The 26,893-nt window shown below is 40.5% G+C and overlaps 1 protein-coding gene and 1 long non-coding RNA gene across 15 annotated transcripts in view; one reads left to right on the top strand and one right to left on the bottom strand.

The window, feature by feature from the left end:
- LOC138739482 (uncharacterized) overlaps positions 1–18,913 on the bottom strand; it is a 53,178-nt gene extending 34,265 nt beyond the window's left edge. For 6 of the 7 annotated variants that reach the window (XR_011342281.1, XR_011342285.1, XR_011342286.1 and 3 more), the window contains exons 1-2: positions 18,822–18,913; positions 9,925–9,986 (exon numbers count right to left, since the gene is read on the bottom strand). This is a non-coding gene — a long non-coding RNA (uncharacterized lncRNA). Of the gene's footprint in view, positions 1–583; positions 879–9,924; positions 9,987–18,821 lie in introns of those variants that run through there. The other variant, XR_011342280.1, reaches the window with a different exon arrangement.
- Positions 1–26,893, top strand: part of stard13a (StAR related lipid transfer domain containing 13a) — a 684,147-nt gene that overhangs the window by 324,796 nt on the left and 332,458 nt on the right. The gene's annotated exons all lie outside the window — the stretch shown is intronic.

Here is a 26,893-nt window from a genome sequence, read left to right as displayed (position 1 = left end):
CAGAGGGCTAAGAACGTGGTGCTGTGGTTCTGTTCAAGATCATGGAGGAGATGTTCATACCAATGCTCAGTGAAGGTGAGGAAATCCAGGATCCAATTACACAATGAGGTGTACTGAGTCCCAGGTCTTGGAGTTTGCTGATCAGTTTTGAGTTGATGATGGTGTGAAATGTTGAACTGTAGATGATAAGGAACATCCTAATGTATGGATCTTGGGCGTTGAGGTGTTCCGAGGCTTTGTGTCGCGCTAGTAACATGGCATTTGCCATTGCTGCGATGGGCAAATTGGAATTGATGCATGACATCATTCAGGAATTGAATATCAGCGACTCAAACATGTCATCACTGTGGATGTGAGTACCACTGGTTAGTAGTCATTTCGGCAGGTTACCTCACTTCTTGGACACCAGTACAGTCTGTAAGAAGCTGTAACCCAGTGCATTTCTTGCAGGTGAAGGGATCAGGGATACTTGTGTTGTCACTGATGTCCCACATCCCGCTAGTGGAACATAACTTGGTAATGCTATCGTTAACTTTAACATCACAAAAATGATGAAAGGTTGTAAATTATAGTCATTATCATTTAATTATACTGTAAGTGAAGTATTGTTTATAATATTTATTCATTCACCAAATATTGCCATTTTAGCAATACACAGGATGCATCTTATTTTAACATAACATAAAAAGATAGAGCATGGAATAGTTCAACACAGGGAGGAACTATTTGGTCCAACCTTAATGCCAATTTAAAGTACACATCTGCCTGCACATAGTCTATATTCCTCCAGGCCTCTTCCTGTGTCTATCTTAATCTTTGTTTTTGTATTGTATTTTCACCACTTCCCGTGGCAATGTGATCCAGGCATCTACAATTCTCTGTGTAAAAAAAAAAGTCTTGTAAATCTCCATTAATTTTTATTCCTTGTACTTTAAACATCTGTCCTCTAGTATTTGATATTTCTACCCTAGGAAAAATTATTTAGCTAGCTGCCCTTTCTATGTCTCCAGAAAAAAAAACAATCCAAGTTATCCAGTCTTTCTTTATACTCTCCAATCCAGTCAGCATCCTGGTGAACCTCTTCTGCAACATCTCCAAACCCTCTACATCCTTCCTGAAATGCAGCAATCGCAACTGCAAGCAATGCCACAAATGTGGCCTAACCAACCTTTTGTACAACTGCAACATGACTGGTCACAGACTTCCACTCAGAATAACACCTCTCCCCCACAGATCTCTATCTCTATGGCCAAGTCAATTTCAAATGTTATCTGCTAAATCTGCATGGATCCCATGTTCTGGATCAGACTGCGTGAGGGAGCAGACAATAAATAACCAGACTCCAGGAACTCAGCAGGTTGAAGACAAAAGGAATAGCCCAGATTTTGGGTTGAAATCCTTCTCAAGGCAGATCATGGAAAGGGAAGGATAGCCAGTATAAAATGGAAGGGGTGAGATGGGACTGATTGAACAGGGAGGTGTGAAGTATGACAGAAGGGTTGGAAGGGTGAGAGGTGAAGTTTGGAGGCAAAGGCAAGTAAGTGAGGACCTTGTCAAAACTTTAATTTCGTCCTTGAAGCCAACATCCACTTCCCCACACTCGTCAGTCATCTTTGTCACCTCCTCACAGAAATCTCACGTCAATAAAATGGGATAATTCCATCAGTCCCACGGGACCTATATACCTTAAGATTCTGAAAGAGACCCAATGCCTTCTTGATAGCAACATGAATATTACTGCAAGCCCTTCTCCTTGGTGTGAAGTACAATATAGGAAATCATAAAATTACTGGATATTCCTGTAAAACTTACTAAAATGAAAGTAATCTGATTTACTTGAATATGTTCCTTAATATCAACTTAATTTAAACCAATCACAGAAATGGATTGAAGTGACTGATAGTTTAAAATCACTTGAAGAATTATTTTAAAACTAACATGACAAGAACAATCTGAAAGTTCCAAAACATTCTATCATAGTTTTAATCTGTACACAGATTACTTGTTTACACATAGATCATGCTACTTGTTCTTGGTTTATGTGAGCAAATTGATTTGATCCATGTAAGTAACAATTCAGAAGCACTTTTGGCTCATTATCAACATTTTTCCAATGGCAAAAATCTATCTTGAAATCCTGAACTTGTAAAGCCAGTTTTAAAATGATTGTATCTTCTCAATTTTTTTCCCCACTAACATACCACCTTAAGTAATCGATTACTAATCAATGAGCACCTATGGCATAGGAGTAAAGGTTAAAACCTTGTGTTTTTGCTTCGTAGTTAATTTTGTGCCTATCCCTTTAAGAAAAATTATTGTTTATAGTGTTACCCTAGTGACTATGACATCATATGTCATAATAACCAAACAGAGCGAGAGCTTGCATTTCATTCTTCGACGAGCCATGAAAGATACACTAGCTGGAGATACTTTTCTTTGAATTCATTTTAATTCATTTTATTTTGTTTATTTTTTATATCTATTTAAAGTTGAAGATCTTTATATCATTATGCAGTATATTTTGTTTATGCATTGCTATGAAAATCTCAATGTGATATTAAGCAAAATGTTTATCCATTTTATCAATGATTTAAAGATGATACAATCTACATAACTACAAAGTTTGGTTTATTGGATTAATAGGATAGTAATTCAGAATATCATCACTCATGTTGCCTAGAAGATGACATGTTTTGAAATTGGGAAATATTAGAACTTGGAAAGTGTCATCTACATTTATATTCAATGAAAATTTATGATTGTGAACTTTGTTTGGAAAAAGACTCAAATTTTGTATGAAAAAGCAACAACTTGTTAAAAGCAAGAAGAATTTAAGCTTTAACAAGAAGTTTAATTGTCTGTGAGAATATTCCAGAACCCTCAGTTAGAATTACTGACTCCTGTAACCTTCGAGAGAGAAGAGCTAGTGGACCACAGAATCTGGCAGGAAGCCCAGAAGTATGTGTTCTAAAAACAACTGATAAGAATGTTTGTGTGCAGAACACAGAGACAATTCAGCCAAAGAAATCCTCTTAAAGGGACCACGCAAGATACAAATTTGTTTACATTTCCCATGAACCAGGAGATGAGGAAGAAGTGTTGAAGAATGATAATGAGCTATTTTTACTTCTTTGACTAGGAGAGCAATTCATATTGAAGTTACATCATCACTTGATACAGACTCTTTTATCAATGTTCTTCAATGTTTTATTGCCAGACGTGGTCAAGTAAAAGAATTACATTGTGATAATGGATCGAATTTTACAGGAGCTCAACTAGTTACAAAAAGCAATTCAAAATTGGAATCAACATCAAATTCATGATGCATTACTTCAAAATGAAATTAATTGGATATTTAACCCACCCACAGGATCACATCATGGCAGTGTGTGGGAAAGAATGATTAGATCAATCAAGAAAATCCTTATTGCCATTTTTAATCGTCAAATACTGAATGATGACAATCTTCAGACTGTATTGTGCAAGATTGAAGTCATTTTAAATAGTCATCCAATAACGAAAATTTCTGTAGATTCAAATGACATTGAGGTATTTACACCAAATCATCTCCTACTTCTTAAATCTAAACCTTTAATGCCTATGGGTCAATTTCAGAAAGAAGATATTTATGCAAGATGCAAATGGAGACAAGTACAGTTTATTGGAGATTTATATTGGAAAAGATGGATTAAAGAATATATTCTATTACAAGAAAAGCAAAAGTGGGGTAAAGCTAAACACAACTTTATATACGGAGACATTTAATTATCATGGACGACTCTTCACCAAGAAATTCTTGGTTGCTGGGGAAAATTGTGGAAATAGTTCCAGACAAAAAAGGTTTCATTCGGCAAGTGTGGTTTAAAACCAAGACTGGTTACTTAAATTGACCTATTTCTAAAATCTGTCTTTTACAAGAAGCAGAAAGTTTTGATTTCTAATCATATACTTACCATATTTACTTTTGTATCTGTAATAGTAATTGTTATATATTAGTCACCGCCAGTGGGCTGATAACGCCTCAAACCGTGCATCTTGGCGCCTCACAGTTTGGCGGGCAGCAGCCTCCTTTGAAGAAGACCGCAGAGGCCACCTCACTGACAAAAGGCAAAGGAGGAAAAACCCAACACCCAACCCCAACCAACCAATTTTCCCTTGCAACCGCTGCAATCGTGTCTGCCTGTCCCGCATCGGACTGGTCAGCCACAAACGAGCCTGCAGCTGACGTGGACTTTTTACCCCCTCCATAAATCTTCGTCCGCGAAGCCAAGCCATTATATTATTATATTATAATAATTAGGGGCCAGAATGTAAAGGTTAAAATGTTGTGTTTCTGATTCATAGTTAATTTTGTGCCAATCCCTTTAATAAAAATTATTGTTTGTTGTATTGTATGTCGTAATAACAAAGTGGAACAAGAGCTTGCTTTCCATTCTTCAATGTGAGCTTGAAACACTTTGAATTCATCTTTATTTTATCGTAATTCATCTTATTTTGTCTATTTCATATCTGTTTAAAGTTGAATATTGTTATATCATTATACAGTATGCTTTGTTTATTCATTATGAAAATCTCAATGCGAAGTTATGAAAAATTAAAGCTACTTAAAGCTGCAACTACAAAGTTTGTTTTATTGGATTAATAAGATAGTAATTTGGAATATTGTTGCTCGCATTTCCTAGAAGATGACATGTTTTGAAATTGGTAAGTATTAGAACTTGGAAAGTGTCATCTTCAATAAGTGCTCTGTGGTTAGTAATGATTTACTTAAGGTATGTGAGTGGAAAGAAAGGTTGAGAACCATGCATTAGAAGGTAGAATGAATGCTCTAGTTGAACAATTTGTACTCCCGTGTATTGATTAAAAAAAGTGAAATCTCTGGGACTTCCTCTAATGAAATAATTTACCTTATTCTTGAGATCAGATATGAAAATTATGAATTAAACTCCTTCAGAAATCTTCTTTCTTTGGCTTGGCTTCGCGGACGAAGATTTATGGAGGGGGTAAAAGTCCACGTCAGCTGCAGGCTCGTTTGTGGCTGACAAGTCCGATGCGGGACAGGCAGACACGGTTGCAGCGGTTGCAGGGGAAAATTGGTAGGTTGGGGTTGGGTGTTGGGTTTTTCCTCCTTTGCCTTTTGTCAGTGAGGTGGGCTCTGCGGTCTTCTTCAAAGGAGGTTGCTGCCCGACAAACTGTGAGGCGCCAAGATGCACGGTTTGAGGCGATATCAGCCCACTGGCGGTGTATAATAGAGAACCATTTACCATGGCAATGTGCCAAGCTAATCGGAAGTTTTGAGCTTTAATTCCCAGTTCTGCACTAGCTATTCCCAATGGAATTGGCCATAGTCAATCTTGTTTAATCCAAAATGGGGAATTATTTTTACAAAATAAAAATAAAGATACTTTATAAGGTGCTTGAAAATCAACATGCAAAATAAGTGATTGAATGTGTTCTTTCTCTGCTACACTCTCTCTTTTGTGACCTACTTTGAAATATTATTTCCAAAGTCATAGGATTTTTGACATACAGTTCTTTCCAATATTAACAGATTTCTTGAAGTTAATACTGTCTTGGTCTTTGTGACTAACTAATCATTTAAATTATAGCCTGAAGGTTGAAAAGACTAATTTCTCATCAACTCCTTCCCAACTCTCTGTGCACCACATTAATTCGACTAAGTAAAATAACTAAATCTAATAATACCAATCTAGAATAGATTTGAAGTTCAAGAATTAAGGGTTCAGTATTACTGAGCAGCAGTGATAGACTTTCTGATGAGTTTACTTTGCATCTGGGATTTCTATGATTGAAGAATATACTGTACATCTTACACTTTTTTTTACAGAACAGAGAGCAAAGAAATCTCCAAAGCTTTGGGTAAGAACCATTAAACTATCGTGACTTTTACTTGAAATCTTATTTTTAAGCACAAATCTGTTCTCCACACAGATGTGTGCCAAATAAACAAAAATTAATCTCGTTCATGCCCTTTCTAAGCATGATCTAAACACTTCAACTTGCAAAAATCTCCATATCTATAGAAAATAAATTTGCAAAAGTGGTTGAACCGAAAAGTGTAAATGTATTGAAGAGCACAAGTGGAGGGAAAAAAAACAGAAGGATATGTTGACAGACTTGGATGGAATAGTATAGTTGGTAAAAACCAGTTGGGCTGAATGGACATTTTCTGTGCCATAAAATTCAGTAAAGCTCCTGAGACTGGGGTGCACATGCACCTTGCACATTGTCCATGGTGTCCTCAGCTGCAGAGCAGCCAACTGTGATTTCTGCCAATAAAATGCTGAGTAAAAGATATTTATTCAAAAGTGGAGCTGGAATGAGCAAACAAACAGGTGAGCAGGATTGATGTCTTTAGTTTACAAGGGACATTTCATCTGTTCATCCCAGCAGACAATTAACCCCTGTACTGAAACTGAGCCACAATATCTACCCATCTTTATTAAGAAATAAAGAAGGGTTAGATCTAACATTATAATTGACCTTGTCATGGCTTCTTAGATTCCCAAAGCTCTTTGCATCTAATGATTTTTTTTTTTGTGTGGTCTCTTACCTTTTTTTAGACAAATTTATCAACAATTTCTGAATGGCTCCATCTAAAAAGTGTCAAGTCAAATGAGTTACTAGTTAATCTGTTTTGAGGGTGCTATCCAAGGAAGGAATATCAAAATGTCCGTTCAGTGAGGAATACTCTGGAATCTTGCATCTTCAAACAACAGTGACTCATTTGAAATACAATGCTGAAACAATTTTGAATGTATACAGATATTTCTTATGCAAAGTGTCAAGGATTAATCCCAGAAGCAAACCCACGCTCCCGACAAACTGAATAATAATCTTACAGTTACCACATCTGATTTTGCATGTAAATGCACCAGTTGAATGGAAAGCTTTGTTGCTGTATTTAATATACTGCATATATCACAAATGCCTCATGAAATCCTATACTCAGAATGCCAGTGAATAAAACTACAAGGACAATAGTTGAACCTATTAACCAAAAAAGGTTACGTGAAACAAAACAGAAATAGAGTAACAAATACAATTTTACTTAAGCTTTCTCTGTTAAAATGTAACAAAGACCTTTGCTATTCCAATAATACACCTAATATGTATTCTCCGAAATTGAACAATGCAGGCCCATTTTTTTGATATTCACATGACTTTGACTGACCTACTCTATCTACACAGTGCTTCCCAATGTCAGCAGTCAAGCTGCTCAAAGGTTTTCCCCTTGCTGTAGCAGAGGCTACAGATAGCCACAAAAAACCTCCTCTGGGCCGACTTCAGACTATATTTTTTCACCTGGAGGGGAGTAATTAAGTGACCGATGGGCAACATTGTGAGCACTGTTTTCATTGGTTGATTCTATCCTGAATATACACAGCAACTGAGCTTCACAAATCAAGAATTCCAATAATTCACTATCATTTTGTGAAGAAATTTATTTGTATCATTGTCTTGAATGGCCTAACCTTTTTTTTAAAGATCCATATCCCCCATATATTCAGTCAGTTCCCTCAAGAATATATCTACATCTATGTATAAATCTAATGTATTCACCTCTCATTCCTCTTAATCATGGTTAAGATCAGTTCCATAGTTGCATTCATTTCTGTTGATCCAGTATTCCAGAAAACAATATATTGAATCCTTATTGCACACTCTCTATCACAAGAACATTTGTCCTTGTTCTGTCTGCTTTCTTCCTTGGGTAGAGGGACCTGACCTTTGCACACATTCCAAGTGCAGTCTTGTAAGGGCTCTATATAATTGTAACAAAGCATTTTTGACCTTGTGCAGCAATCTTCCTGCAATAAAGGTTAACAGAATATTTGTCTTCCTAATTGTTTGCTGAACCTTCATATAAACTCTCAGTGACTTGTGTCCAGGGTCACCCTGATGCTTCTGTACACGAATACCTTCCAATCTCAAAACTCAAGGAGTTGTAGAACATAGAACCAGAACTATTATGTCCTTGACAACTATCCTGTCCACTTTTCTACATTAATTTCATATACTCTGATTTGTTCATTCATATACTTATCTAAGTGCTTCCTCCCTCGCACTTAAAACCTATGCCTTTCAGTTTTATGTAGCCCTACTATAGGAAATAGACTCTAATTATCTACCCCATCCATGTCACTCATAATGTTATTTACACCTATCATGTCACATTTCAGCCTCCTTTGCACCAGGGAAAATAGGTCTAATCTATACATCTCTCCTTAGAACTCAAGCCTTCCAATCCAGGCAATGTCTTTTTGAATCTTGTTACACTTTCTCTCACTTGATTACATCTTTCCAGTCGTGTGGTGGCCAGAATGGCACACAACTTTCTGAATTCAGTTGAACCAACATTTTTTACAACTGAACTCAGTGCCCTGATTAATGAAGGAAGCATGTCACATGGTTTCTTCCCCACTCCAACAACCTGTAGTGCCACTTACAATATCTCTATAATTGGATCCCATGATTCCCCCCCCACCCCAAGAGTCCTGCCATTTACTGTGTATGTCCCCCTTTTGATTCAGCTTCCCAAAATACATTATTTCACACTTGTACAAATTAAATTCCATCTGCCATTCCTTTACCCAATTTCCTGGTTGATCAATAATTTGTTGTAATCTTAGACAAACTTCACTCTGTCCACTTTATCACCAATTCTGGTGTCATCCATAGATATGCTTAGCATGCCACCTACATTCTCATACAAATCATTAATATACTGTATTTGAAGAACAAAAGTAAACCTAGCACTGATTGCCAGGCACACCACTTGACACAGGCCTCCAATCCAAAAACAATCCTCCACTACTGCCCTCTGACTCCTTCCACCAAGACAAATTTTGTATCCAGTTGGCCTGCTTACTATGCATTCTAACCTTCTGGTCCAACCTTGCTAAAGTCCATGCAGACAACATCTATCACTCTACACTCATCAAACTTTTTGCATTACCTCTTCAAACTCTTGAGGCTCAACACCATGCTAAAAGCCCATGACTTTTTCGAATCAGCCTTTGTCTTTCTAAATGCAAATAAATCATGTAACATAACCCATAACATTTCCACCACTGATGGCTCATCAGTCTATTTTTCCTGGCTTATCCCTTTATTCTTCAATAAAGTACACCATTAATTATCAGTGAGTGAGTTTGGGTCCAGAGGACATAGCGTCAGAATTTTTAAAAAGTCCCTTTACAACAGAGATGAGGAGAAATATTTTCAATCAGCGAGTGGTGAATCTGTGGAATTCATTACCACAGATATCTATGGAGGCCAAAGTTATTGGGTATATTTAAGGTGGACATGATCAGTTTTTGATTTGTAAGGTTGTAAAAGGTTATCAGGAGAATGAGGTTGAGAGGAAAATTACATCAGCCATGATTTGAATGGCAAAGAATTCTCGATGGGCTGAATTACCTAATACTGCTCCCAAATCTTGTGGTCTTGTTCTCCAATTTTCTGGAACCCCACCTGTGGCTAACAAAGATGCAGAAATCTCTGCTAGGATCTCATGAGCTAGTAATTAGAAGTTGGGTACTTTTAAGAATTTGATCGAAGTATCCTTCCAAGTAAACCCCTGTTATTTGGAATTTAAGCAACCGGCAAAAATATCATGGAAAATAGGTAAAAAATATGGAAATTTAAAAATGGCAGGCCTCACCATTAGTACGCCAATCATATAACACGCAGTCTCAAGCAACCATAAAATTCACTTATCTGGCACCTACAAATCCCCATAGGTGTCGATTACCAGGGATTTAACTGTATCAGGGAAGTACAATGTGGCCAATATTTGCTCATGTTAAATGCTAGCAACCATTGATTGATTTTTTTCTGTCTCAGTTACTACTGGTTTGGAGCTTATCTTTTTAAAAATAGTAATATAACAAGCGTTACCTGAAAGCTAAGGCAATCTTTTCATGCTGCTTTCAGTGACTTGGCACAAGTAAGGGCACTCACTGTGGGATAATCAATAACAAACAGGCAGAAAGAGCATCTTCATAAACGGTGTCCTATTTGTGTCAATAACAGCCACAACAACAACTTTCCCCAAAATACTGTACGAGAATTATTTTCCTTGCACCTATATGCCATGCATTTCAATCTTTTTCTCTTTCCATAGTTGCTGCCTGGCCTGTTGAGTGTTTAGATTTTTTTTTAACTTTATTTCATCTTCCTGGCATCTATAAATCTTTTGAAAAGTAGTCTCTATTGCAATATAGGAAAGTTGGCAACTAGTTTAACCATAGCAAAATCCATTTCACAGTAGTGAAATAATTACCAGATAATTAGTTTTAGTGATGTTAATTTAAAAATAAGTGTTGGTTGAAAACACCAGAGAAATCTTAAATACAATAAGTAAATTCTGGAAGCACTCAGCAGATCTGGTGGCATATGTGGAAATAGAAACAGTTAATATTTCAGGTGAAAGTTCCTTAGTCAGAACTGGAGAGATCTCCTCTTTAAAGTAATACAGAGAACATTTTATGACCACTTGAGAGGACAAACAGGTAGAGGGGGCTTTGGTTGAATATTTCATCTGAAAAGAATTATCAGGGCACCACTTCTTCAGAATTCAATTAAGTGTCAGAAAAGAATGTGAACTACATTTTGCAATGAAGACATTCATATTTGGAGCAAATATATCTTTTGAGATCAAAACCTCCTTTTTCACCTTTGGAGTTTCCAAAGAAACTGATTTTAATATCAAGCATTTCAACACAATTTGATGCACTTACTTTTGGTGTACTGAAACTTTTGTTTGCACTTAGTGCTAACTGCAAATCTGGTCTTTCGTGAGAATTCCTGAAATTTGCCAAAAATCCACCATGGAACAGTGTATGGGTGGCCCACACCAAGAGATGTTGTTACCAATCATTCAGAGAAAGGTGATTATCTAAAAAGATATACACTCCACTTGCTTCTATGCAGTAGCATTATATAAAATGGCTGTGAAAGGGTAGGCGGAGTTTGCAGAGAGCCAACTGATTTTCACTGAAGAAAGATATCCAAATACAGATCAACAATCTTACATTCATCATGGCATTGTTGAAAAAACTGAACCTGCAAATGCATTATTTATCGGAGTGGTCCAAGTAAAATACGGCATCCCCTAAGATTCAAGATTCCTTTATTGTCATGTAATAGTACAGAACATGTAATATTACATAAAGTTGCCTGCTGTAAATTTGGCTGATTGTTGATGGATATGGCTTTGCCCCTAATCTTGAGATCTCCAAACCACACTAAGTCACAAACCACGGCCTTGGTGAAACATTCAGTAATTGAGTGCTGCCAACAGACCCCACTGAACCATTTATTGAATATTCTCATTAGCTCCCTGTTAGTTTTAGCATGGTCTCTCAGTGGACTTTGGAACATGCCTATGCAGTCTACAGTATAGTCATTTGTGAAGCTGCCAAGTCAGATCTTCCAGTTAGCAATATCTCTTTAACAAGTCAAACTATGTTTTCCTAGTTCAAATTAGTGTTCTACAACAATGGCAGTTTGGAGCTTTGAGCTCAAATTTATTTTGCTACAGGTGAGAATATGTGTTTCATTAAAAATCATGTCAAAATGTGCATGCTTCACAATAGGAAAAGATCAGTTGCCACTAACATCATGACAGAAAGTGCCTACTCCACCTTCAAAATTGCAACAATTTCTTCATTTATTGCTAACTTGATTTGCTTTGGGTAAAATAACATTTTGCACAATTAGTGCCCCAACATGGACACAACATAATCGAATTTCCAGGTCTGACTTTTCATCCTTCTGTCCTGGATTTTTAGGTTTCCAGGTAAATATTCTTTCCAAGAAAAAGCCATTAGGCATTGACAGTTCAGGCAGTTTACATTTCTGTGCAATCGTTCTCGACTGTTGCCCAAATAGGCAGCTTTGTTAACAGGAATGTAATTCAAAGGAAGAAAGCTGCTCATCTAAATCAAGACAGATTACAACCTAAAGCTGAGCTCAAGGAAAGAGGATTTGTTCTACTACAGGAGAACTTAACCCATGGGAGACTGTTAAGTGATGGGTTGCATGCATGAAAGCTTTTAATTGTTTTTGATAACCAAAAATAGATTTTCAAAAAATGCTTTGGTGTTTGCTCATCAGCACTAATATTTATATTATAAACTACATTCAGTTCCACAGCAAATGTTCAAATATCCATTCAATCTTCCCTGAGTTTCTAAAGGCAATAACTCTGCTCCATAAATAACAACATGAGACAATAGTAACCATACTTTGACTGACCAGCTGAGGTCCTGCAGCACTCATTGTGAACTATACACACTACACTTGTCTGCTTCCTTTGACCTACTTGACACTTCCAACTCCAATGAATTACCAACTCCGTCTGTCTCTTTGGAAACTTATGAAGCTGAATTGTGTTATATTTATTCCTGAGATTAGCTTTGGACCACGTATTCGATGACCAAAACCTTGGCAAGCTTGCTCATCTCTGTCTCTATCTTGTTTCACATGCCACCTAAGGCTGGCGTGGTGGCACCGAAATTATGATAGCTGCTCAGTTTGTGACTTTGGATGCTGTGCGATGTTTGTACATTTTCCATGAGTTAAGAGCTCCTGTTTCATCTCGCATCCCAAAAACATACAAGTAGGTTTAATTGCCTTTTGTAAATTGTCCCATCGGTTAGTGACAAGAAGTAGATGGGTGAAAGGTCACGTGATGCGGGGAGAGTAAGAGGAGGTGGATTCCGAGAGCTCCCAGGATATTTGATAACAAACAAGGTCAAAACCTCAACTGACCAATCCAAAACGCCAAAAAAGGATGTGAGAAGGATTTTTTTTTAACGCAACATGACCAAAAAAAAGCAAGTCTGCAAGCAAGAATATGAAAGACTTACCACCGGGGCAAGAGGGCAAGCCTGGAATGTCTCGTGGTGAGGAAAATGGCGGGGCCACCCCAGGGCCCGCAGATTCAAAGGAGGAACTCGCCAGACGGGGAGAATAGGTCTTGGACGAATTCAACATCAATGGCCGGCAGTATGGAGGGAAACCCCCTCTGGAAGCCCCTGGAGAGAAGGAAAAGGCTGGGTCCCACAACAGGATCGCAAAGTCAGATGCACTCGAGGTGAAGTTGGCTTCGGGTGCAAGGTCAGCAGCAGCAACCCCCGTGGGGAACGGAGCTGCCCGACAAAAGAGGAAACTGCAAGAAACCAGCATTGCTGCCGGCACTAAGGGAGAGTGCAACTTACCTCTGCCCTGGCAGCGGGCTAAGAGTGAAACTGCAAGTCTCAATGGAAGTCCCAACAGCAAGTGACTTCAGAGGAACCAGAGCAGCCTATGAATCCAGTGCTGGATCAGAGGAGGCAGGTAGCACCAGCAGCAGGGAAGAGGGGTCCAGGAGTCTAGAGAAGGAAGAGTCCAACGGCCAGGGGAGATCCTGTGAAGCTATGACCCCCAGGGGAAAAGTACTGTTAAGGAAAAATAAGCAGGGAGGCTCTGAGCCCTCCCTGCAGGATGTAATTAACAAGCTCGGGCAGATGGAGGGCAGGCTCTTCCTAGCTGTGGACAAAAGTGTCCAGGACATGGGGGGAAAACTGGATAGGGTCCAGAGCACCCTATCTGGCCTAATGGGCAGGGTGACTGAGGCAGAATGAAGAATAAGTAAAAATGAAGATGATATCCATTGTATGTCTAATAAAATGGAAAAGTTAATAAATGAAAGGGAGAGCATCTGGAAGAAGCTGGATGCCCTCGAGAATTATAGCAGGAGGAACAATATTTAAATTGTGGGGTTAAGGGAGGTGGCGGAGTGTCAGAACCAAGTGCACTTATTTCAAACCTGGATCCCTGAGGTGTTGGGTAAGAAGATACTGGGTGAAAGAATAGAGGTAGAGAGAGCACACAGGCACCTCTTCCCCAAACCTGGTTCCGGCAAAGGATGTGCTCTGTTCTGGTGAGGCTGTTACAGTACCAGAAGAGGGAGAATATATCACAAGCGACAGTGATCGGTGCAAAGAGGAGATGCCCTCTAGAGTTTTAATAAGTAATAAATTTGACCCATAGGAGGATATAGACATGCCATGGACTATAATAACATGGTGTTTTTTATGGTATCTAAATTGTATAAATTCAGATGTTAAGAAAGAGGTTAGAATGAACAAATGAAAAGTTGTAATAGTAGTTTTTCCTGGTGAACTCATGAGTTGGGGAACAAAGTTGATGGTTGCCGGTGGCACAATCTGTTGTACGTGGGGTTTGTTGATAATCAATGGAGGTTGTCAACAAAATAGAGGGGGGGGGGAGGGTGGTAGTATGGGATTAAGGAGAAGTATGACTATGAATATCTTTTGCATTTGGTTTCATATTGTTTTGTTCATTTATTTGAATTTTTGTCTTTGTCTCCCCCTTGTTTTTTATTTCCTTACTCTCGCAGCTCGGGTGGAATGGAACAAAGGTCGGACAGTAAGAAATTGGAGGTGCGTGGGGGGGGGGAATCTTAATGAAGCAGGGGGTACCTTGGGAAGAGCTTGGGGATAATGACTAAGAGCATAAAGGTAGTCTCTTTTAATGTTAATGGCTTAAACAGTAAAGTGAAACAGAAAAAGGTCTTGGCACACATTTAAAAAATGGGGGTCGATTTCTCCTTTCTTCAAGAGACACATTTAACTGAGCGAGAGCATCAAAAATTAAAAAGAGAGTGGGTCGGCCAGGTTATATCCTCCTTGTTTGGCTCAAAAGCAAGGGGAGTGGCACTTTTAGTAAGGAAAAGTGTTCTAGTGCAGAGGGTGACTGCAGACAAAATGGGTAGATTCGCAATGGTGCACTGTCAAATATACTCAGAGTCCTGGACCCTAGTCAATGTGTATGCCCCCAATTTTGATGATGAAAAATGTATACAAGACATTTCCCTATATTTGGTGGAGGGAAGTGAAAATATTTTGATAGGATGCGACTTTAATTTATGGTCGGATCCTGTATTGGACAAATCCACAAAACGTGGACTAGAGAGGTGAAAGCCACCATTGACTGTATGAGGGAGTTGAATTTAATAGATGTGTGGCGTAGAATGCATCCAAGAAAGAGAGACTGCTCATTCTACTCAAAACAACATAACTCCTACTCTAGAATAGATTTATTTTTGGCTTCAGCCCATTTAGAGGGTAGGATCATGGAAGCCGAGTTCAGAGCGAGACTTCTCTTGGACCACTCCCCCCTGATCTTGACTATAGACATGGCAGATAAGTAGGACACGGCATATAGGTGGCATCTTAACACTTTGCTATTAAAAAAGCCTGAGTTTTGTACGTTTATAAGATCTCAAATAACTCCGTTTTTTGAGGACAACTGCCCCTCTACTCCAGATAAATTTCTTCTGTGGGACACCCTCAAGGCATACTTGTGGGGTTAGATAATTGGGTATATGAAGATGGTCAAGAAAAATTATATGAGGGAAGTGAAGGAATTGGAAAAGGACATTAGCCAATTAGAGAAAGATTTTCAGGAATCAGGCCTAGAGGACCATTACAGAGCTCTCACAAACAAAAAATTGGAATATAATACGCTTCAAACATATAGGCTATTATGAGGTCAAGACAAAAATATTATGAGTTAGGGGAGAGAGCACATAAGGTACTCATTTGGCAGGTACTCATTTGGCAGTTGAGGGCAGAACAATCCTCGAGAACAATTAATCCAATACGAATGGGGAATGGCTAGGTCTCGTACAAACCAAAGGAAATTAATGAGACTTTAAGGGAATTTTATGAAGGATTATATAATTCTGAATTGTCTGGGAACCTCAATCAAGAGGACGAGTTCCTGGCCAGATTAGACCTTCCCTGCCTGTACCCAGAGGATCAGGCAGGATTAGATCTTCCTTTTTCTGAGGAAGAACTGGATGAAGCATTGAGTGCACTGCAAACAGGAAAGTCTCCGGGGGAGGATGGGTTCCTGCCTGAGTTCTGTCGAGAATTTAAGGACTTATTCATACCTCTGTAGACCAAGCTAGGGAAACAAGGTCCTTGCTGGAATCTTTTACAGTGGTGATTGTAACGACGATTTTGAAGAAGGGTAAGGATCCATTATGCCCTCTTCCTATAGGCCAATTTCTCTGCTGAATACTGATTACAAGATCCTAGCCAAAGCCTTGGCAAATAGATTGGCATTTCATTTGCCAAAATTGATAAACAAGGATCAGACAGGCTTTGTGCAGGGAAGGCAGGCAGCAGATAATATTGGCAGATTGCTGAGTGTTATGCATCTGGCACAATCTAGAAATGAGAATGGTCTGGTCATCTCCTTAGATGCAGAAAAGGTCTTCAATAGACTGGAGTGGGAAATTTTATTCAAGGTGCTGGAGAAGGCAGGGTTGGGACCAATTTTTCAAAATTGGATTAGGATGCTATATCATGCACCCAAGGCGAAAGTTATAACCAATAGGCAGGTCTCTCCAGCCTTCCCACTTACCAGATCTAGTAGGCAAGGGTGCCTACTCTCACTGGCTCTCTTTGTGCTGGCTATGGAACCGTTGGCAGAAGCCATTCGGCAGGATCCAGATATCAAAGGTTATAGAGTGGGCCAGGAGGAAAACAAAATTAACTTGTTCGCTGATTACTACTGATATATTTGACAGACCCTAAGCTGCACAAGGTACTGGAGGACTATGGGGAACTTTCTGGGTATAAGATCAATTGGGATAAGAGCAAGGTGATGCCACTCACTGAGGATAATTAATTTAAAGGAATTAGTAGTTTAAAGTGGCCAATATTGATATTGATAGTGACTTGAATAATTTATACAAGTTAAATTATGCCCCCTTGCTGGAAAGAGTCAAAGAGGACTCAAACAGGACGCCCCTGCCTATCACTCTGGTAGGCAGGGTCAACTGCATCAAAATGCATGTGTTGCCAAGATTCCAATATCTTTTCCAAACATTGCCTGTGTCATTGCCCTAGGTTTCTTCAAACAGTTATTACATATGGTTAGGAGGTTTCTTTGGAATAGTAAGGTACTAAGGGTCTCTATGGAAAAATTAACATGGGACTATAGTCTAGGCGGATTGAGATTGCTGGACTTCAAAAAATATTATTGGGTGGCTCAGTCGAGATATATCGCCTCCCTTTTTCATGGAGCAGATGTACCATCCTGGGCACAAATTGATCTGCACCTGGTGGGTGAGAAGATAGCAGAGGATTTTATTTATAAATGGGACATTAAATCATTGACAGGGAAGAAGTGCTGCCCCATATTAAAACAAGTGATTAGTATCTGGGCAAAAATTAACCAGTATTTGGATATTAAGATGGGGCTGTCACCAAAAACGCCCTTGACTCCTAATAAATTAATATCACTGACAGTGGGTAACAAGTTTCTGGACTTCTGGCTCCGTAAGGGAGTCAGATATATAGAGGTCTGTTACGAGCAAGGGCAATTAATGTCATTTGAACAGCTCAAAAATAAATATGATTTACTGAATAAAACATTCCACTGCTATCTTCAAATAAGGCCTTTTCTGCAGGACGTATTAGGTTCAGGTATGGTCCTACCTCATTGCATAGAGGCCCTGATTCGAAGGGGGATTGATAAGAAATTTATTTTGGCAATGTATTGCCTGTTCCAGTCAGAGAGACCCAAACCGGGCCATCATAGGTCGAGAGAAAGTTGAGAGTCAGACTTGGGTATTACAATTGATGAGAGGTGTTGGTCCGATCTGTGCCGGGAAAGTATGACCACAGTCGTTAATGTAAAGTACAGGCTGGTCCAGTATAACTTTTTACACCAGTTGTACATAATGCCGCAGAAAATCAACAGATCAAAATCAGAATTCCTAGACAAATGCTTCACGTGATGTTGCAGCCAGGATGTTTGTACATGCAACCTGGTCATGTGCCAAAGTGAGGCCCTTTTGGGTGGATCTAGGCGAAGTCATGGAAAAAAATTTCAGTAAATGATTCCCCCAGGACTCAGAGTTGTTCCTGATGGGGGATATAATGGATATAAGACTTACAATGAAGCTGCCCAAATTTCAAATCCAATTTATGTTAATCGCATTGGCAGTGGCCAGGAAGTGCATTGCGGTGACTTGGAAGTCCGACTCTATTCTTAGTATCGAGTGATGGAACAATGAAATGCAAAGTTGCGTTCCCCTGGAGAAAATAACTTACAATCTGAGAAACAAGTACAGCACTTTTCGGAAGATTTGACAGCCATACATGCACTACATAGGTGCATGGAGATGATTGTTCTACCATCCCCTGCTGCCGCTCCCTCCCTCCCACACTGATCCCGATCAAGGAAAGTCAAGAATGAGCACCGACCCGGAAACTGTCCGTTGAGTCGTGATAGTCCATTTCTTTTCTCATTACTTTTTATCATTTGTATTCTTATTAATTTCCTTAATGTTAATGTTTGTTATTGTTATTGACAATATAGTATGAACAAATTGTTTAGTTTTTTAGGTGGGGGAGGGGTGGGCAATGACGCGGGCTTGTATATATAGTCATAGAGAAAAGGAATACATGTACACACATAACAGAAAACCTGGGCCATCATATGAGATTGTGAACAGCCATCGTTGGCAGGTCGCGGTATATGATTATACAGGCCTGTGTGAAAAATTTTCAATAAAATATTCCAAAAAAAAGTAGATGGGCAATTGAAAAAGAAGAACTTGAGGGAAATAAAAGGGGATGAAGGAAATCAAAATGAATTGGTCTTTTGGAAGCTGGCAAAGACCTGAAGCACTAAATAGCCATCTGCATCATAATAAGTTAGAAAGTTAAACTTGTTATCTCTGATGTTTCAACAAAATACCCACTTACTAGCAAGCAAACTGACTCCCAAAATGGCAGATGTGCTGTGGAAAATGTGGGAAATTGACCTGCATCCAACACAGGTTTTTAACTTAGCTGATGACATCACTTCCTCTCCTTGTGACAGAAGCAATGATGTCTATAAGCCCAGCATGCAAGCCTAGAGGTGTAAGTCTTGCATTAGACTCCATAGTGTGTACACTGATGTCTATAGTAGCTCAGCTACCCTGATAATCCAAACAATATTTGGACCCAAGCATGGAAAATATTTATTTGATGCATGCTGTGGCTCTGAAGCTGCGAATGTTTTGGACTTCACAACCACATGTATGCTTTCATTAAGCAGAAGCCCAATTCCAGTTGGGACAGATAACATCTGATTCCATGTGGTACTACTATGTAGTAAGTGCCCTGGATCCAGAAATGGTAATATCTGTATCAGGCCATTAAAACAGCCTTTTATATGCCTGGAATGGATTTCTGGCTGGTGTTTCTTGGTGGATACAGGGACTTAGATCATTGTACTTTCCCCCCTTTGGGGCATGACACACATAACAGAAAACCTGGGCCATCATTGAAAACTGCAAACTGTGGTACTATCCAGATATTTGACATGTGTAAGATCCTGCTTCATTTCGGTGATACTAAGTTCACATGGACGTTTACATTGGCCGCGGTTTGAGAGCTGATTTTCTCAGAGCACATGCCCTGCTGCTTGATCTAGAGAGATGAAGGTTCGTTCATACCAACAGTTTCCAGAACTTCACCCTAGATGAGGCCAAGCTTCCAGCACTGCATTTAGGACTCCGTTACTCTTTCAGAGAATGAATTCGCCAGGTTGTTGGTGGAATTCCCTGCAACAATTATGCCACAATGCACCTCGACGATGCTGAAATTTTGGGTGCAGCACCACATACCAGCTGAGGGGCCACTGCTGCATGCCCAATTTCACCAGCAATGCAGCATTAGGTTCCCTCCAGATAAACTTCGTCTGGCCAAAGAGGAATTTGAAGGATGGAGGACATGGGTATTGTTCCATGGTCCGATAGCTCCTGGCCTCCCCGCACCACATGGTATCCAAGGCTGCAGGTGATAATTACCGCAGGTTGAACAAGATTACCACACTGGATCGCTTCCAGTACTATGTTTACAAGACTTTGCGTCCAACCTACAAAGAGCCCGCATATTTTCCAAGGTGGACCTGGTATAGGGGTATAATCATATCCCGGTCCACCCAGATGACATTCCAAAAATGACTATTATTACACCCTTTTTGAATTCAGAAGGATTCCTTTCGGGCTCAAGAATGTCGTGCAGACTTTCCAATGTTTAATAGACAGAGTGGGACGCAATATCAACTTTACCTTCATATACCTAGATCACATACTTATCGCTAGCTGCAGTCATCAGGAACATCTGTCTCACCTGCACAAGCTTTTCACTCATTTGAATGAGTTTGGGTTGACCATCAACCTGGCCAAGAGTAAATTTCAAATGCCATCAACTTTCTGGCCCACAGAATGGACAAACACGGAGCAAAGCCACTACCAACAAATGCCGAGGCAAACCAGACATTCGCTAAGCTCAGCACAGTTAAAGGCCTCCAGGAGTTCATTGGAATGGTAAACTTTTATCGTTGGTTTCTACCATCAGCAGCTCGCATCACGTGCCCCCTCTTTTCCCTATTGTCAGGCAAGGCAAAGAATGTCACTTGGGACGAAGAATCATCGGCAGCATACAAGAATGCCAAGAAAGCACTGGCTAATGCTGCATTGCTGGTCCACCTAAGAGTGGATGTCCTGACAGCCCTGACAGTGGGTGTGTCCAGAACAACAGTAGGAGGGATGCTTGAACAGTACATCGATGGGCTTTGGAAATTGTTGGCTTTCTTTAACAAGCAACCTGAGACCACCAGAACTCAAGTTCAGTCCTTCGATTGAGAATTGTTGGCACGGTACCTAGCTATCAGACATTTCAGGTACTTTCTAAAAGGCAGGCAATTCATGGCTTTTACGGACATAAGCTGCTTACATTTGCCTTTACTAAGATATCAGGTCCATGGGTGGCTCATCAACAGAGATATTTATCATATATTTCTGAGTTCGCGTAAACCATCGAACACATCTCAGGAAAAGCCAATGTAGTGGCAGATGCACTGTTTCACCTAGCCATACAATCCATGCAGACCTTAGCCCAAGTGGTGGACTATGTCGCGCTCGCAAAAGTGCAACAGGCAGACAAAGAAATTCCATGTTAGGTAACAGGAGACTCAAATCTGCAGCTGAAAGAAATTCGGTAGGCCCAGAGGAGCTCAAACTCCTGTGTGACGTAACTACAGGTCATCCACACCCAATTGTTCCAGAGGCCTGGAGGTGGCAGGTATTTGACGCAGTTACATGGGTTAGCACATCCTTTGATCAGAAAAACTGTCCGGATGTTAGCCAACAAATTTGTGTGGGGTGGGCTTCTGAAACAGGTCAGCAATTGGATGAAGACGTGCACTCATTGCCAGACATCCAAAGTCCAGCAACACATGAAAACCCCACTACAAACTTTTGAGCTGATGTATCAGAGGTTTGACCACGTACAGGTGGACATTTTAGCCCCCCTGCCGGTGTCACGTGGTTCCTGTTTTCTTCTCAGTATAGTGAATTGGGCCATGCAGTGGCCACAGGTGGTTCCACTGGCAGACATGACTACCAACACCTGCACCAGGGCCCTCATTTCCACCTGGATAGCATGTTTCAGTCTGCCAGCACACATCATGTCTGACAGGGGTGCCCAATTCACATCAAGCCTGTGGTCAGCAATGGCCACCCTGCTTGGAACCAAATTGTACCACACAACTGCATACCATCCACAATCCAATGGACTAGTAGAAAGGTTCCACAGGCATTTGAAATTGGCCCTTATGGCGCATCTGCAGGGACATAACTGAATTTACGAATTGCTGTAGGTACTCTTGGGCATATGAATGGCACCTAAGGACGATATAGGTGCCTCATCAGCAGAGCTGATCTACGGCATGCCCCTGATGGTTCCAAAATAATTTGTATCAGACTCATGAGAACAAGAAAGGGCCTATCTCATTGGGCTGGAGACTAGGTGGCGACCTGGTGGTGACTTGAGTTTCCGCGACGTCTCCTGGAGACTAGCCAGGTTTCCGGGGAGTCGCGGGAAATTCAAACATGTTCGATTTTTTTGGAGACTTTTTCCAGTCTCCATCAGTTGCAGCCACGTCACTGAGATTAATTTTGTCCACGACTGGGGAGACATCTCCGCGACATCTCCAAGACCTGCTGGAGACCAAGGAGACTAAGGAGACATTGCGGCAACGATGTGGCAGTGTCTCCATGACGTTGCTTGACTTAGAGACCACGTGACTGAGCACATGCTGGAATCATCAAGATGCCTTCACTCCTAGTCCAAGTCACGGGTACATCCCGGTCAAGGTCTTCATCATCTGGTACTTGCTCCTGCTGCTGCTGCTGCTCCTTGTACTGCCTTGGAAGAGGCCCCACCATCTTGTCTTACATGGTACAGCTCCAACCCCAGAGTAGTACTGGGTCAGGTACTCTCTCTGGTTCTTGGCAACAGACGGCATGTTACTTCCTCTTCTCTGCATCCCCTCCAACTGGTTGGTATGCTGTCTCCACTCTCCAGGGGCAACTTCATGGGTGTGTTGGTCCTCTCTGTCAGCTGGGAGTCTGATGTCTGTCATCATGTTGTTGAGTGTACAGGCAGCAAGGACCACCTTTTCAACTGTCTGTGGGCCCATCATCGTCATGGTGTGGAAGCATCTGAATCTGGAAAGAAAAAAATAGAAGTAAAATTAAAGTCATTGTATTTGCTGTGTTTACAATCTGGCAAATATGACTGTCTGTATGGCAGGAAAAATAATAATAAAGAGCTGCACACCTGTTTGCCAAGATCCCAAAGTTGTTCTCCACAATAAGCCTGGACCTGGACGGCCAGGTAGTTGAAGATTCTCTCTGCATGGGTCATCTGGCGCTTGGAGTAGGGCTTCATCATCCATGTCCTCAGGGCGGATGCATCTTCACCAACCAAGAAGTAGGGGACATCTTGATCTCCACCAGAAAAGGGTTCAGGAGGTAGCAGGTTGGCTTGACCTTCATCCAGTGTCTTGAACAAACTGCAGTCCCTGAAGATGCCAGCATCTGAGACAGCCCCAGGAGTCCCCACGTTGAGGTCCAGCATCTACCAATGCCAGCATGATGATGGAAAAGTAGCCTTTGTAGTTGTGGTAGACACTGCCTGACCCTGGAGGTTCAAGAATTCTGACATGCTTCCCATCCAGTGCACCACAGATATGATGGAAGTTCCACTTCTCAGAAAAAACCCTTGGCCACTTCCTTCCACTCCTCTGGTGTAAATGGACACTTGATGGCCTCCTCATGATATTGATCATAGATGGCTTGTCACACCTCTGGGACAATACTGACAATGGTGTTTGGAGCCACACGGAAGCCATAGGACAGACTCTTGTAGGAGTTTCCTGTAGCAAGGAACCTCAGAGTGATGGCAACCTTCAAACCAGGGGACAGGGCCTTCCTGAAGTCAGTGTCTTGCTTCTGGATCCTGGTACTAAGGTGAGCCACCAGCTTCCTGAACATCTCTGGATCCACCCTCAGGAAATTCTTGAAGGACCTCATATCCCCTTCTTCCAGGTGTTTCATCAGCTTCTCGTACCAGCCATGGTGTTGCCGTTGTAGGAACCACTCACGTACCCACACTGTCTTTGCCTTCCTGACACCCTTTCTGGCCCTATCCCTAGCCCTGGCCTTTGCCTTGTTCACGGCCAGAGCTCAAGGCCTCCTTCTGCTCATCATCCAGGTAGGGATACTGCTCCAACAGCATAACAGCCTCATTGCAGATGTCCATGGTGAGAGTTCTTGACTGTCTGATGTCTGAAAAGCGAATTATAGATCTAGTTGTAGATCTAGGTATATATAGACAGGGAGAAGTCACGGCGACATCTCCGCAACCTTACGAAGACCCATGGCGACCTATTGGCAACTGCCAAAGACATCGCGGAGACATCGCAGCAACTGCCAGAGACGTCGCCACCACTGAGAAGACGTTACGGTGACATCCCCGCGACTTCCGGGTGAATTGGTTGTCACCTTGTCTGGAGATGTCGCGGCGACATCTCGGATGTCGCCCTGGCATCGCCTTGGTGAGAGTGCAAGCCAATATTTGGTTGCCTGAGTTGCTGCGACTGATCAGTCGCGGCAGTCACAGCGACGTCTCCACCAATGAGATAGGCCCTGAAGAGATGCCCGCAGTGGTCCTAAGAAAGCTCTGGGAGAAGCTTTAGCGCCCATACCGACATCTCAACATGTTCAGGCCAGGTCCTATATACCCCAGAACTTGCAGAACTGCAAGTACATTTTTGTACACAAAGGAGCTCACCGAGCACCATTCCAACATCTGTATGAGTCCCTTCGACGTACATTTTGGACATCAGAGGTAAAGAGGAATCTTTTGCAATTGACTGCCTCAAACCTGCCTATCTAGATCTGAACAGAGCAGTTGTAGTTCAGACGCCTTGGTGAAGAGGAAGGCCATCAAAAGAAAAAAATATACAGACTTTGGGGGTCTGCTGCGGGATTGCCGGTTCTGGGGAAGGGGTTCATGTGTGACCACCTTACAAGCAAGCGAACCGGCTCCCATCATTGCAGACATGCTGTGGAAAACACAAGAAATTGACCTGCATCCGACACAGGTGTTTAATCTGAGCTGATGACATTACTGGTGATGTCACTTCATGTCCATGTGACAGAAGCATTGTGATGCATACAAGCCCAGCTTGCAAGCCTGGAGGTGCCAGTTGTGCACTAGACTCCACAGCATGAATGTCGGCTTCCCTGCGTATACATCAACTCGACAACGTGTTCAGGACAGTCATTTGTATTCTACCCATTAAATCTTAAGATATCCCAAAAATTGGCAGTACATTACCATATTGACACCATTTCATTCATCCTCAGTTTTAAAAGTCTTATTCTTGATTTTAATCCTTCCAAAACCTTATCCATTCCTATTATTGTAATCTTGTCCAGCTGTATAAACCACTGTGATTAATGAGCTTCTCCAATTTTTGGACTCAGTTAATTGCTTCACCATTGGTGGCCAAAGCCTTGAGCTCTGAAATTCCTCTCTAAACCTCTGTACCTCCACCTAACTTTCTTTACTTAAGATAATTCTTGAAAACTAATCTTTGACCAATATTTTGTTCTTTTACCCTAACATTGTTCTTGTCTGGCTTAGTGTCAAACTTCATTTGATTGCAATGCCTGTGAGGAATTTTGCAATATTTTACTTTATTCATTCCAATATATTACTACATTAAATGTGAATTATTGTTGCTGTTGTGGCTTATTTTAAAGCCACAAATATCTTACTTAAACAGCATTTATTCTATTTAAGTTCAGACAATGCATTGAACAAGATATTTAGCCTTGGGACGTACTACGGCGGATCCTATTTTCAACTTTAGTCTGCAAGAGTCGCAATAACAGCAGGAATTACTCAATAACATTTAGGAGCAAGATTGCCAGTAGATTTTTGGCTCTAAGCTCTGAAGTTAATATCACTCCAGCTATGCTCAACTAACATTGTTGAGACCTGCAACTGAATTGAGAGCTTTCCTGCTCAATGGTGCTTGGTTCCCAGTTTGTTACATTTCTAATGAATCAAGTGACGAGTCCAAAGAATTTTAACAGTTCCAAGCTGGTTGGATGCTTGATATTTTTTTACCTTAGAAGACATTTGCTTGATCATTTAATCAAACTTAACAGTGATAATTTTCTTTGCCAATTTGATCCAAGAATATGTGTAAGTTCTATTAGTATCACATAGAATAATTTTTAATTCAGAATAAAACACTCCAAGTTGGAATATTATAAGGATTTTAGCTGTTAAACTCAATATAATGGCCATGAGAGAAATAACTTTTTCAGTCTGTTCTCATTTCTTTCTAAGTGAATTGGATGATAATTATTACTCTTCATCAAAGCGTGAATTTTTTTAACAGTGCTAGTTATTGTGCAGTAAGTTAGAAACTAGAATTTTGAAAAACCTAGAAATTAAGATGCAAGGTTCATTTTAAATTGTAAGTAAGTATCAGAAGTGAAAAAAATATGCAAGATTTATTTTGAGCAATCTTCTCAATAGCCTGTCGTGAACGACCTATTTGTTCTATTCCTGGACTTTATGTGTCTTCTAGAGGGGAAAAAAAGAACTGGAGTCAAATTATTAAATGTAGTTTATTCTCTTAAGAAAATATTAAGATGAATCTGAGAGCATCTTTCCAAATCTTATTACCACTGTGGAAATTCTCATTTACCTTACAGCTTCATTATGTCTAAGTTTTCACATTGCATTTAAATACAGCCTCGATGCTATGTAAATCAAAGATACAAGGAAACCACACTCAGCATAAATTTTGCAAAATTTCCTTTGGAACTTTCTGGAATGGAACGGCCTTTATGTAAGCAGATCATCTGCCTCTGCTTCCCAAATATTGATCCAGCTGATTCAATTAAAATTAATCATGAAATATTGTGGGAGTGCACCTTAAATTTCTTCTTAGGATAAAACATCTCACTGCTAATGCCAACTACCTTCATGCTCTTATGCTCCTCCTGTGAGATAGAACATTATATTCAGAAGCATGTGGATTTGCAATCGGACAAATGGAGCGCAGCACATTTGTTAAAGCATTTAGGATTGATCTCTGCCTTCCTCCAGCACAAAGAAGAGTGGAAACAGCAATATAAACGAATTGCACCACAGCGAATCCAATGGCCCTTAAATGTCTGCTGTTAAAACCAGTACCAAGCTACACTTCCGAATAAATGTCAGCGTAAAGAAATTTTATGTCATTGTTGGAAGCGATTTAGCCTGTATCAGCAAGGCAGGTTGGCTGGAAACTTGTTAACATTTTGCTGCCTTCTTCTTAGCAATGATTTAAAGTACATGTTGAGTTAAATTAGGTAGAAGAATCTAAATGAAAAAAAAATCAGCTGATTATGTTTTTCCTTCACATTGATGTTATT

The sequence above is a fragment of the Narcine bancroftii genome, chromosome 7 (assembly GCF_036971445.1).
Source record: "Narcine bancroftii isolate sNarBan1 chromosome 7, sNarBan1.hap1, whole genome shotgun sequence".
Classification (NCBI taxonomy): domain Eukaryota; kingdom Metazoa; phylum Chordata; class Chondrichthyes; order Torpediniformes; family Narcinidae; genus Narcine; species Narcine bancroftii.
The sequence above is the reverse complement of the archived record's forward strand: the minus strand, read 5'-3'. Positions and strand labels throughout refer to the sequence as shown.